Below are 10,089 nucleotides of genomic sequence, written 5' to 3'. Positions count from 1 at the left end.
GTAAAAATGAAAGAAATCGTGATCGTGAAAATTCATACCTTAAAATAAATGAACTGTGAAAATAAATTACAACTGAAAATAAATCAATCATTTGAAAAGTGTACATTCATACAGTGTGAGTAAAACCGATTAAAAAATTATATAACTATAAATCAGTTGTAAAAATGTATTTGCATATAAACATCATATAAAAAATATTATGAAAAAGGAAATTAATCATGTAAAAAGTTCACATATGTGTGCATAAATTTTGTGTAAAAAAACAAAATAAAAATTTTAAATTATATCTAAAATGAGATGATAAGTGATGTAATATATGATGTAATAAAACATGTAATATTATTCACCTACGGAGTTGTGACTTATGTGACATTTCTGTAAAAGAGCATCATAAGTAAGCTGAATATTTTTTTTTTTAAATTATGGTGAAAAAGTAGCCCAAACATGAACAATTTCCACTTTTAATAAGATAACATGTCACTTGACACAAATGAAACTATGAAATATGCATGAGTGCAAATAAGAGATGAAAAGACATTTAAAAATCTTTTCTCTAAATGTTTATACAAAACAGTCAGCTTCATTGATATCAGCATGTCAGTTTCAAAATATCCCCTTCAGTACTGCTACATGATCAGTAGAAATGTGAACGGTAAAATATGAGGGTGAAGGTGATGCACCTGTGAGCAACCTGATCCTTGGTGATGACACAGCAATGCAAGCTCCACCGACAGGGAAGATGTGATGATGATCTGGTCTGTCACAACAAAACCCTGGACCTGTGGAGAGCATGCAGGTGTGTGCTGGCCTCACATGACCTCAACGTTGCTTCAGGCGGGGAAATAATAAATAAATAAATAAAAAGATGCATTCCAGTCATGCTTTAAGGATCCCTTGCTCCATGCTGTGTCTGAGCTGTAAACAATTGGTGCTGGTGCTCAGTTAATATTAACCCTTTGAATTATGCTGAACCGTACATTTGACATGATTGCAATTGTAAAATCTGTATTGAATTATATTTATTATAATGAGAAGGTGGTCAGAAAGAAGTTTTTACTGTATACAATGTTGCTGTTGAATTCTGAGAGAAAGAAACAGCAGCTTCAGTGGTTGTAGTTTCCTGAGTAATTTCAAGTAATTTCAAGTAAATAAAAGCAAATATTTTCCATGCATTTTAATAAAATTATTTTAAAACATTATGTTAAACCATAAGGTGTAATCAATGATACAGTATTGTAACAGTTACAGGAGTAGAGCTGTGAATCATAGGTAGACTTTTGATTTGATGTACAGTATAGGCATTGCAATTTTCAAATCAACTCAATAGCATTAATGTTTTCATTAATGTCTGCTTTGTTAAACGAAGTTCTATTTCTTGAAATTATTAAAAACTACTAAAAGTATCTAATAAGCATTAGAATCCTGTGTAACTTATGTTGCTGTCTTGTACAAAGCAATAATCTGCCAATCTGTCAATCCTCTGCTCCACACTCCACTCCAGCAGATGGCAGTATGGCACCAATTGCCCATAAACTTAAAAAGAAGAAGACATGATACTCCAACAAAACATGAGAATTTGCAGAATGTAAAGTGTTTGTATTTTCTCCAAAAGCTGTGGTATATTTTTTAATTATTATTTCTAAATTCTAGGCATGTACTGCACTTGCAGAAGATGCAAACTGCACACATATAGTTCACATATGGCGGACATGTGACCTAACGTCGGCGGGGAAATATGCGCCAATGCATGTTCGTGTTTTTTCGAAAGTTCGTAACTTGAATGCTTGTTAAAGGGGGCTTACTGTACTTATAATGTGAATTGATTCTGAAGCAAAAAATTACCCATTAATTTAATGTTATTGATCCACAAAAGATTGGATTTCTAGTAGGGAGGATTTATGCATTTTAAAAGGAGTTTTCAGTGATCAGCTCATTTTAATCGGTGAACGGAAAAGACTTCAGATTTTTTTAAATTATTATTATGATTGTTATGATTATTTTCTTACAACAACATGCAACATTCGGTTTTATTTATTTATTAGCATTTTCCTTTTTTTTCAGTTAGATTTTCTTTTCCAAAATTTGCAAAAGTTAAAAAAAATTTTTGTTTTTTTTTTTAAGTTTTTTATCTTTTTTTCTGGTGACTCTAAATAAACTTCCCTGCAGCAAAAGTTTTGGTCTTGCTTTCCTGGGATGGTCTTCATGAGAGTCAGTTTCATCATGGTGCTTGAAAGGTTTTGCAAATGCATGACAAAAGGTTCTTGCAAGAACTGTTCCTTTGTGTGTTAAAATAAAAATTGACTGTTGTTACGTAATTATCTACTTTCATATGTGTTGTTTCATAGATTTGCAATCTCCAGTACTGTTCCAGAATGTAGAAAATAAATCCCTAAAAAAAAGATTAGAAGTTGTATCCAAACTTTTAACCAATACTGTACTTTTAAATAGACCCATTTTTATTTTAAAATAAATTCAGTCATTAAACAAGGTTTTGTCCTTTTACAAGACAATGAAGTTTGTGTAAAAAAAATAAAAACATTTTCCACAATCTTCACAAACCCTCTTACCTTGACAGATAATACGATAACTTTTTGCAAACCAGTTTTGGCTAGTTACGGCAATTGCAAATTTGTTCAAGCAACATTTCTCTAATAGTACAACTCCCAAGTGTTTAAGAATGAGCTGATCTATTGGACTGTAAAGCGTGGAGAGAAGGCAGCGCTAAAAGTGCACTGAAGCGTACAGCCTTCTCTGTCTCCGTCAATAGAAGCCTTGTTAGACTCAAGTCTCACCCTTAACACCCCCACTTGCCTTCCTGCCCCTCAGTGAACTCCCTCACACCTCTTAACCCGATTAAATGCTCTGTTCACTACTTATTATCAGGTTTTTCACTAACCCAGACTTCTCTTTAGATTTAACACAATGTTTTAAAATAGTATGTAGGCAAGTGACATAATAAAGAAATAAAACTAAACCTGTTTAAAACACTGATGCAGAATTTGTACACTGAAATCGCAAATACAGTCATTCATAAGTAAATGATGGGTTTTAACTCTTAGTACATGATGCCACATAATTCAAATAACGCAACATTCCGAAGCCCATGCAGTGTAAATATATTTTTTTTAAAACTATCTAAAATAAATCTGAAAGTTATAAAAAAAATTTTTAATGTAATATAAAAGTGAGCAACAATCTGTTGGGTTCTTACAACTGAAATAGATCAGTAGTCACTCTAGACTGCTCATTTGTGATGCTACTGTAGTTCACCGCTAACCATGGGACATACCGGAAAAAAGTTCTTGTAGTAAGCCGACTCGCCTTAGCCGGCTTACTACAAGAACTTTTTTCCGGTATGTCCCATGGTTAGCGGTGAACTACAGAACTACAGCGGAGTCTCAGTCTTACTTACAGAGTAAAAATTCTAAAAATTCTAAAAGTAGAATTAGACACAAAAAAACACTATTGCTTGAGGGAGCTTGCGACGAGGCAGCCATACTCGGCGCCATCTTGGATAACGAGGACTTTTGTGAAAGAAGACTTTTGTGCCAAAGATCACTTTCACCTCTGGTGTGAAACCATTAAGTCTTTTTGTAAAAAGTCTTATTTATTTATTTATTTATATTTCTGTTAGTGGCCATTTTGTCAAGCTGACTGGGACGTGTCAGCTGTTTTGTTAAATTGACGGGAGAGTGGTGGACATTTTGTTACCAGTGATTGGTGTGTGGCAGATATTTGTTAACCAAATTGATGTGACAGACCTTGTTAAATTGATGTGCTTAAGACATTTTGTTAAATTGATAGGCATGTAATAAACATTTGTTATATTGACTGCTGTATGGTGGAAATTTTGTTAAACTGATTGGCGTGTGGCAAACATTTTGTTAAATTGACTGGTGTGTGGTGGACATTTTGTTTAATTGAGTTGTGTGTGGCACATTTTGTTAAATTGACTGGCGTGTGGTGGACATTTTGTTAAATTGACTGGCGTGTGGTGGACATTTTGTTATATTGAATAGAGTGTGGTGGACATTTTGTTAAATTGGCTGCCATGTGGTGGACTGATTGACGTGTGGCGGACATTTTGTTAAATTGACTGGCATGTGGCGGCCATTTTGTTAAATTGACTGGAGTGTGGCGGACATTTTGTTAAATTGAGTTGTGTGTGGCACATTTTGTTAAATTGACTGGCGTGTGGTGGACATTTTGTTAAATTGACTGGTGTGTGGTGGACATTTTGTTAAATTGAGTTGTGTGTGGCACATTTTGTTCAATTGACTGGCGTGTGGTGGACATTTTGTTAAATTGACTGATGTGTGGTGGACATTTTGTTAAATTGGCTGGCGTGTGGTGGACATTTTGTTATATTGAATAGAGTGTGGTGGACATTTTGTTAAATTGGCTGCCATGTGGTGGACATTTTAGAAAATTGTTTTGTGTGTAGAAGACATTTGGTTGACTTTATTGTCGTTTAATGGACATTTTGTTAAATTGACTGGCATGTGGCAGAAATTTTGCTAACTTCACTGACATGTGACGGACATTTTGTTAACTTTATTGGCAAGTGGCAGAAGTTCAGTTGAACATCTTCAGTTTAGACATTTTGTTAAATTGATTGGCATGTGGCAGACATTTTTATTGTACTGATTAGCATATGGCAAACAATTTGTTTAACTTATTGGAGCGTGATGGCTGTTTTGTTTATGAACTTCCACATAATTTTTAATAATTATTCGCGTTTAATAATTATCATCAATTGTTTTTGAATTCCGAAGAAGAATTGTGGAGAGGTTTTGTAAAAGCTAAACTTAAAAAACTTAAAAGTTTGAAGTAACTCAAACTCTTAAAAGACTTTTTGATGTAATAAGTAATAAGTAAAAAAAAAACTCGGTTGAGCATTTAGCAAAGCAATTATAGCTAAATAACAAAATGCGTTTAACTAGCATCCATTTTAAATATTATTAATAACAGTTTATTTTCAAGCTAGAATTAGGGTAAAAGGGTCGTACTTTCAGATTAGCCCTTTAAAAGTCTGTCAGTTTAACAGTATTACTGGAAGTAAAGAAAAAGAGAACTTACTTTTCTTTCTGCCATGAAATTCTGGAAAATTCCATGATGATGCAACTTGCTGGTGAGCATGTGACTTGTGGAATAATCTAAATATATCATAGGGGTGAATGTGAATAACAGTCTTTGAGGTTTTAAATGTTTAGTTAATGTCTTTAGCTATTTATCTGAACCATGGACATATCTGTAGAGTGTTTTGAAAGAGCCGACACTGGTGTTTATTGTGTACTTTTATTTTAGATACATATTTATCACTGTAATATCGGTGGGACACAAATGGCACCCCAATAGTGGAATAATCCACTCATACTTACCGAGTTTTGCTGTACAAACTCCAGAGTTCACACACATTTTCGTCTAAATATCCATAATGAAAAGCATACACCCAAAATTACTTGTAATTGCGGTATGTTTACTTGTTAAATAGTAGCTACTAATTGTAAAATGCTAGCAAAACAAAAACAAATGAGCTAAACTTTTTTTTTTAAGTAATCCATGTTTCAATGTTTTCTAAGCTTTTAGGGAAAAGTAATAGTTATGACCCAGTCGAAACATAAGGGGTTAATATATCATTGAATCCCCAGGCCCCTGCTGTCCTCCTGGCCATGTTTACCCAGGGTGCATTGCTCCCAAGTTGGCTGTAAATCGAGCCATGGCAAGCCAGCAGCCATTAAAATGGGTGATGGGTTTGACAGTAATTTCTCCACGCAGCATGCCAAAGCTGGGTCTGAATGCTTACTCCTAGTGCCCATTAAACACACACACCCACACACACACACACACACACACACACTCCTGTGCCCAGGGAATGTCAAACATCATGCCCAAAGAACATGGTATCAATAGTATCTCTGTGTAATATGTGTGTATAAGAAAGTGTGCATGTAATAGGGTCAGAGAGAGAGAGGTAATGTATGTGTCGACTGTATGTGTACTGGCAAGATGTTTTTAACACCACAAATCTCTTGATGAACGACACTTCAGGTTTTGGTATAAATTTTTACCCAAGTTCAAATATACAAATCTTAAGTGTTTATGACTGACAATAATTTATTATGGTCATAGTAAATAACACACATAAGCGATTGAGAAGATGAAGTCAAGGAAAAAGGAAAAAAAGAGAAAGAGAGAAGGTTATATATGATGTTAAACACTTTAAGCTGACTCTGCAGAAGATTTGTGGGTTTTTTCGGTAGTTACTAAAAAATTTTAAGTTCATATTTGCTCAACATCATTTCTTAAAATGACAAAAGAGAGAAAAGGGAGAACCTGGCGAGGGGATCACTGCTTATGGCTGCTATGACATAACTGATACCTGGAACTTTTTTACATATAATGACGCTGTAAACCTATAAAATAGTATGATGTCTTTTTTTATTACCTCCCTCCCTGTTTAACGAACTACTGTTTTCATTGGGTCAAACCACACTCAGGGGTGAAAGTAGTTTTAAATTTGTACTGGTACTATGCAGACAAAAACGTGAAGAGAGTAAACCATGGAGGTTGTGGACAATCCTGTAAATCCTGTAAAAAGTTTCTCTTTGTCTCTATTTATTCTACTTTAGCTAACTGACTGCTCCGGGTTTGTAAAATGGAAAGCTAGTACACTATATATGGTGTAGAATCATTTGCCAAGTAGTGCCCTTGTCCAGGAATTAGAGAGGGTATGGGATTCAGCCTTGAGTTAGAAGTTATTTAGCATAGTAGCTCGTGTTACAGTAGCTGCAAACAAAGCGGCAAGGTGAGACATGAGCCTATCAGTGTACTGAATGTTAGCTTGGGCTTGGGAACTAGCAGAAATAAAAACTAGCAGAAATAAAAGATTGAAACACAACATGGACGGTTCCAATGCAATTCAGAACAGCTAAGAAACACTTACTTAAGTGTTTTCTTCCTGAAGGTGCTTCAGTGACTGGTTTTGAATGTGGGTTTTGGCAGGCAGCTGCTCTCCCTTCTTTTCTGTATTGTGAACAGCCACTGAATCTTTTATTGACTGTACGCGCCCTTCTTCACCCACACCACAACAATGTGAATTACAGTGATACCTCGGCACATGAACACGCTGTCTTAATAAATTTTGCCTAAAAAATACATTTTTGTTGTTGTTGTTTTTTTTGTGTACTTTTTTTTTTGCAAGATTTAGTAAAGACACAGCACTGTGAGTACCATGAATGTTATTAGGGATGGTAGCAAGAAGTGAGGGGAGCCACTTTCAGTTTCATTTTTAAAGCAGCCAGTGGCAAGAGGAATAATAAATTAAGGCTAAGTGAGATGGCAAAAGGAATCATAAATTAAGTCTAAGTGAGGTTTAATGTCTATTTATTTTACATTTTACTTAATTTACTTTTCTAAATGTTTTGTTTGTTTTTATGTGAAAAAAATTAATGCTTGTTGGAAAATGGGAATATTGGTAATATTTTTGGGTGTCTTGAACGGATTATCGGCATGTAACAGTATACTCCTTGATAAACTGAATATTTTTTTGGTTACAGTTTAAAGCATGTCAAATATATGTAGGTAGTAATACAAATAGGTGTAGACTATTAGAAATAACATTTTATTGTTCTTTCAGGAGGTTCCTTGCAACTTTTTTTTTTAGGATCCTGCTTAGAAGCTTTTCAGAAAGAGACTTTCACTTTTATGTATTTATTTATTTATTTACCAAACTAAACATTTGCTAATCGATTCTCTGTATAATTTGAACATATTATACAAATTATACTGCTGCTGTTTTGATCCTGTGTCTGTATATTCTCCTTGTGTCCATGTGGGTCCCACCTCCCAAAAGCATAAAACATGCCAGAAGATGTACTGTCTAGGGTAAATTGCTGAAAGTTCTACCGCATCCCTGACCAGGATAAAGTGCTTACACAAAATAAATGAAGGAATAAATGATCATTCTCTTTTCTCCCACGTTCTGAATATTTAGACTTAGGCTTATTTAACCATCTTGCTGTTTAACCATCAGATGCCAATATTTCTGCTCAGCATTACTTCAGGTCCATGAGAGCTGATGAGTTATGAAGGGAGTCAGTGGATTTTATTTCATGTCTTCTGTTTTGTGTCTTCTGAACGCATAATCAGATGAAGGTATGTGTGGGAATTCAACTTGCAATTTGATGATCACAAAAATCTGTGCTCAGGTGTGACTATAAATAAGAAACATGTGGTAAAGTTATCAAAGGTGCACACACACACACACACACGCACACACACACACACACCAGACTAATGCTTTGCATATTGCCAGGTTCACCACTGAGCTTGATTATTGTTTGGGCACAATATTGAGGAATTTCCCCTGAAGGTGACTTTGGGCTCTGTTTGGTAAAAGCAACCAGCTTACTGTGTGTTGTGTTCCTTTTCCTGGATCTGCATTTCATTTGAGCTGTTTAAGGCAGCTAATAAGCATGTCTGGTGACTCATCACATTTCTATCATTTTCTTCTGACCACCCTCACCGAACGAAGCAGATGCTAAGCTAACATGATCATCCGTGCTCTTTATTGTAAACGACCCGAGATTAAGATACTGCTGTCTGTGAATCTCTTTTCCTGAATTTTCCTATTCATTTCATTGACATTTGATTCGTTGTTTATTGTTGCTAAAATCTCTCAAAGGAAATGGTAATAAACAGGCCTTTTTTTTAGGTATAACCATGGTTCCTTGGGTGGGCTACAAAATGCAAGAAAATGCTTTTTATAGACTTGAGGTTCTTTTCACATGGTTTTAATCACTTTGATCTTTTATGGGTTATGTGTAGTTATTAAACAGGGTTATTGTCTGAGCCACACTCTCAGTGTAACATTAGAAACAAGTTTGTAGTTAGAGCTACACTGGTCTTTCTTTTATATGCATATTCACTGATCAGCCATAACATTAAATCCATTAACATTAAAACCACCAAGGTTTTGGGTTCCTCTTGTGCCACCATGGCGGTTCTCCACAGAACCTGTGTTGTGGTCACTGTCACAAGGACTTTGGCAATGGGTGCTGTAGGTTGCAGGATGGGGCCAGACTTTTTGTCCAGCACATCCCACCCAGTTCATGCTAGGATTGACTTTGTTGGTGATTTGTACTTAATTGGCTTTCTGTGGGATTGAACCAGATAAGCTAGGCTTTTTTGTCCCACAGGCATCTGCAAGCTTTGGGTTCCCATGATCGGTCACCTGTTTTCTGGTGAAATATACAATGCATTTAAATGAAAACATTTTTTCCCCTTAAAATTTTTTTCAAAACATGACACTTCAAGACAAAATCCAGTATCTTAATATATTTTGCTTTTTGTTTTGAGTTTAAGAAAACAAATTTTCTATTACCATACAGGTATAACCACCATGTATCTCTTTGTCTAGTTTGTTACACCCAACCACAATCATGGGGAGGACCAATGACTTTGGCAGTTGTCCAGAATATGATGATTGACACCCTCCACATGGAGTGTAAGTCATAGAAGGTCATTGCTGAAAGGGAAGGAATCTGAATGTTCTCAGATTGGTGTATCAAAACATATTTCTGGACAGTTGACTATAAAGGAAAAGTGTGGTAGGAAAAATTGCACAAGCAACAAGGATGACTGTAGCCTTAAGAAGACTGTCAAGCAAAGGCAATTCAAAAACTTGGTAGAGCTTCTATTGGAGTAGAGAGCGGCTGAAGTCAGTTCATCAAGAGCCACAATGTACAGACGTCTTAAGGAAATGTGCTACAACTTTTGCCTTTCTGGTATTAATCACTTCTGAACCAGAGACAATGTCAAGGGGCATCTTACATGGGCTAATGAGAAAGAGAACTTGACCGTGGCTCAGTGGTCCAAAGTCTTCCTTTCACATGAAAGTAATTATTGCACTTCAAAATCAAAATCCCAGAGTCTACAAAAAAGTGGAGAGGCGGAGAAAAAAGTTCTAGCACCAGGATTTCCTCTTTGCACCAGATATCTGTGCGATTAATGTTGGTGGTCTCTCTCTCTCTCTCTCGCTCTCTCTTGCTGGCAGGCCTTTGAGACATCAGTGGATAATCTCCCTCT

Source organism: Clarias gariepinus, chromosome 8 (genome assembly GCF_024256425.1).
Source record: "Clarias gariepinus isolate MV-2021 ecotype Netherlands chromosome 8, CGAR_prim_01v2, whole genome shotgun sequence".
Lineage (NCBI taxonomy): Eukaryota > Metazoa > Chordata > Actinopteri > Siluriformes > Clariidae > Clarias > Clarias gariepinus.
This window is presented reverse-complemented; position numbering follows the sequence as displayed.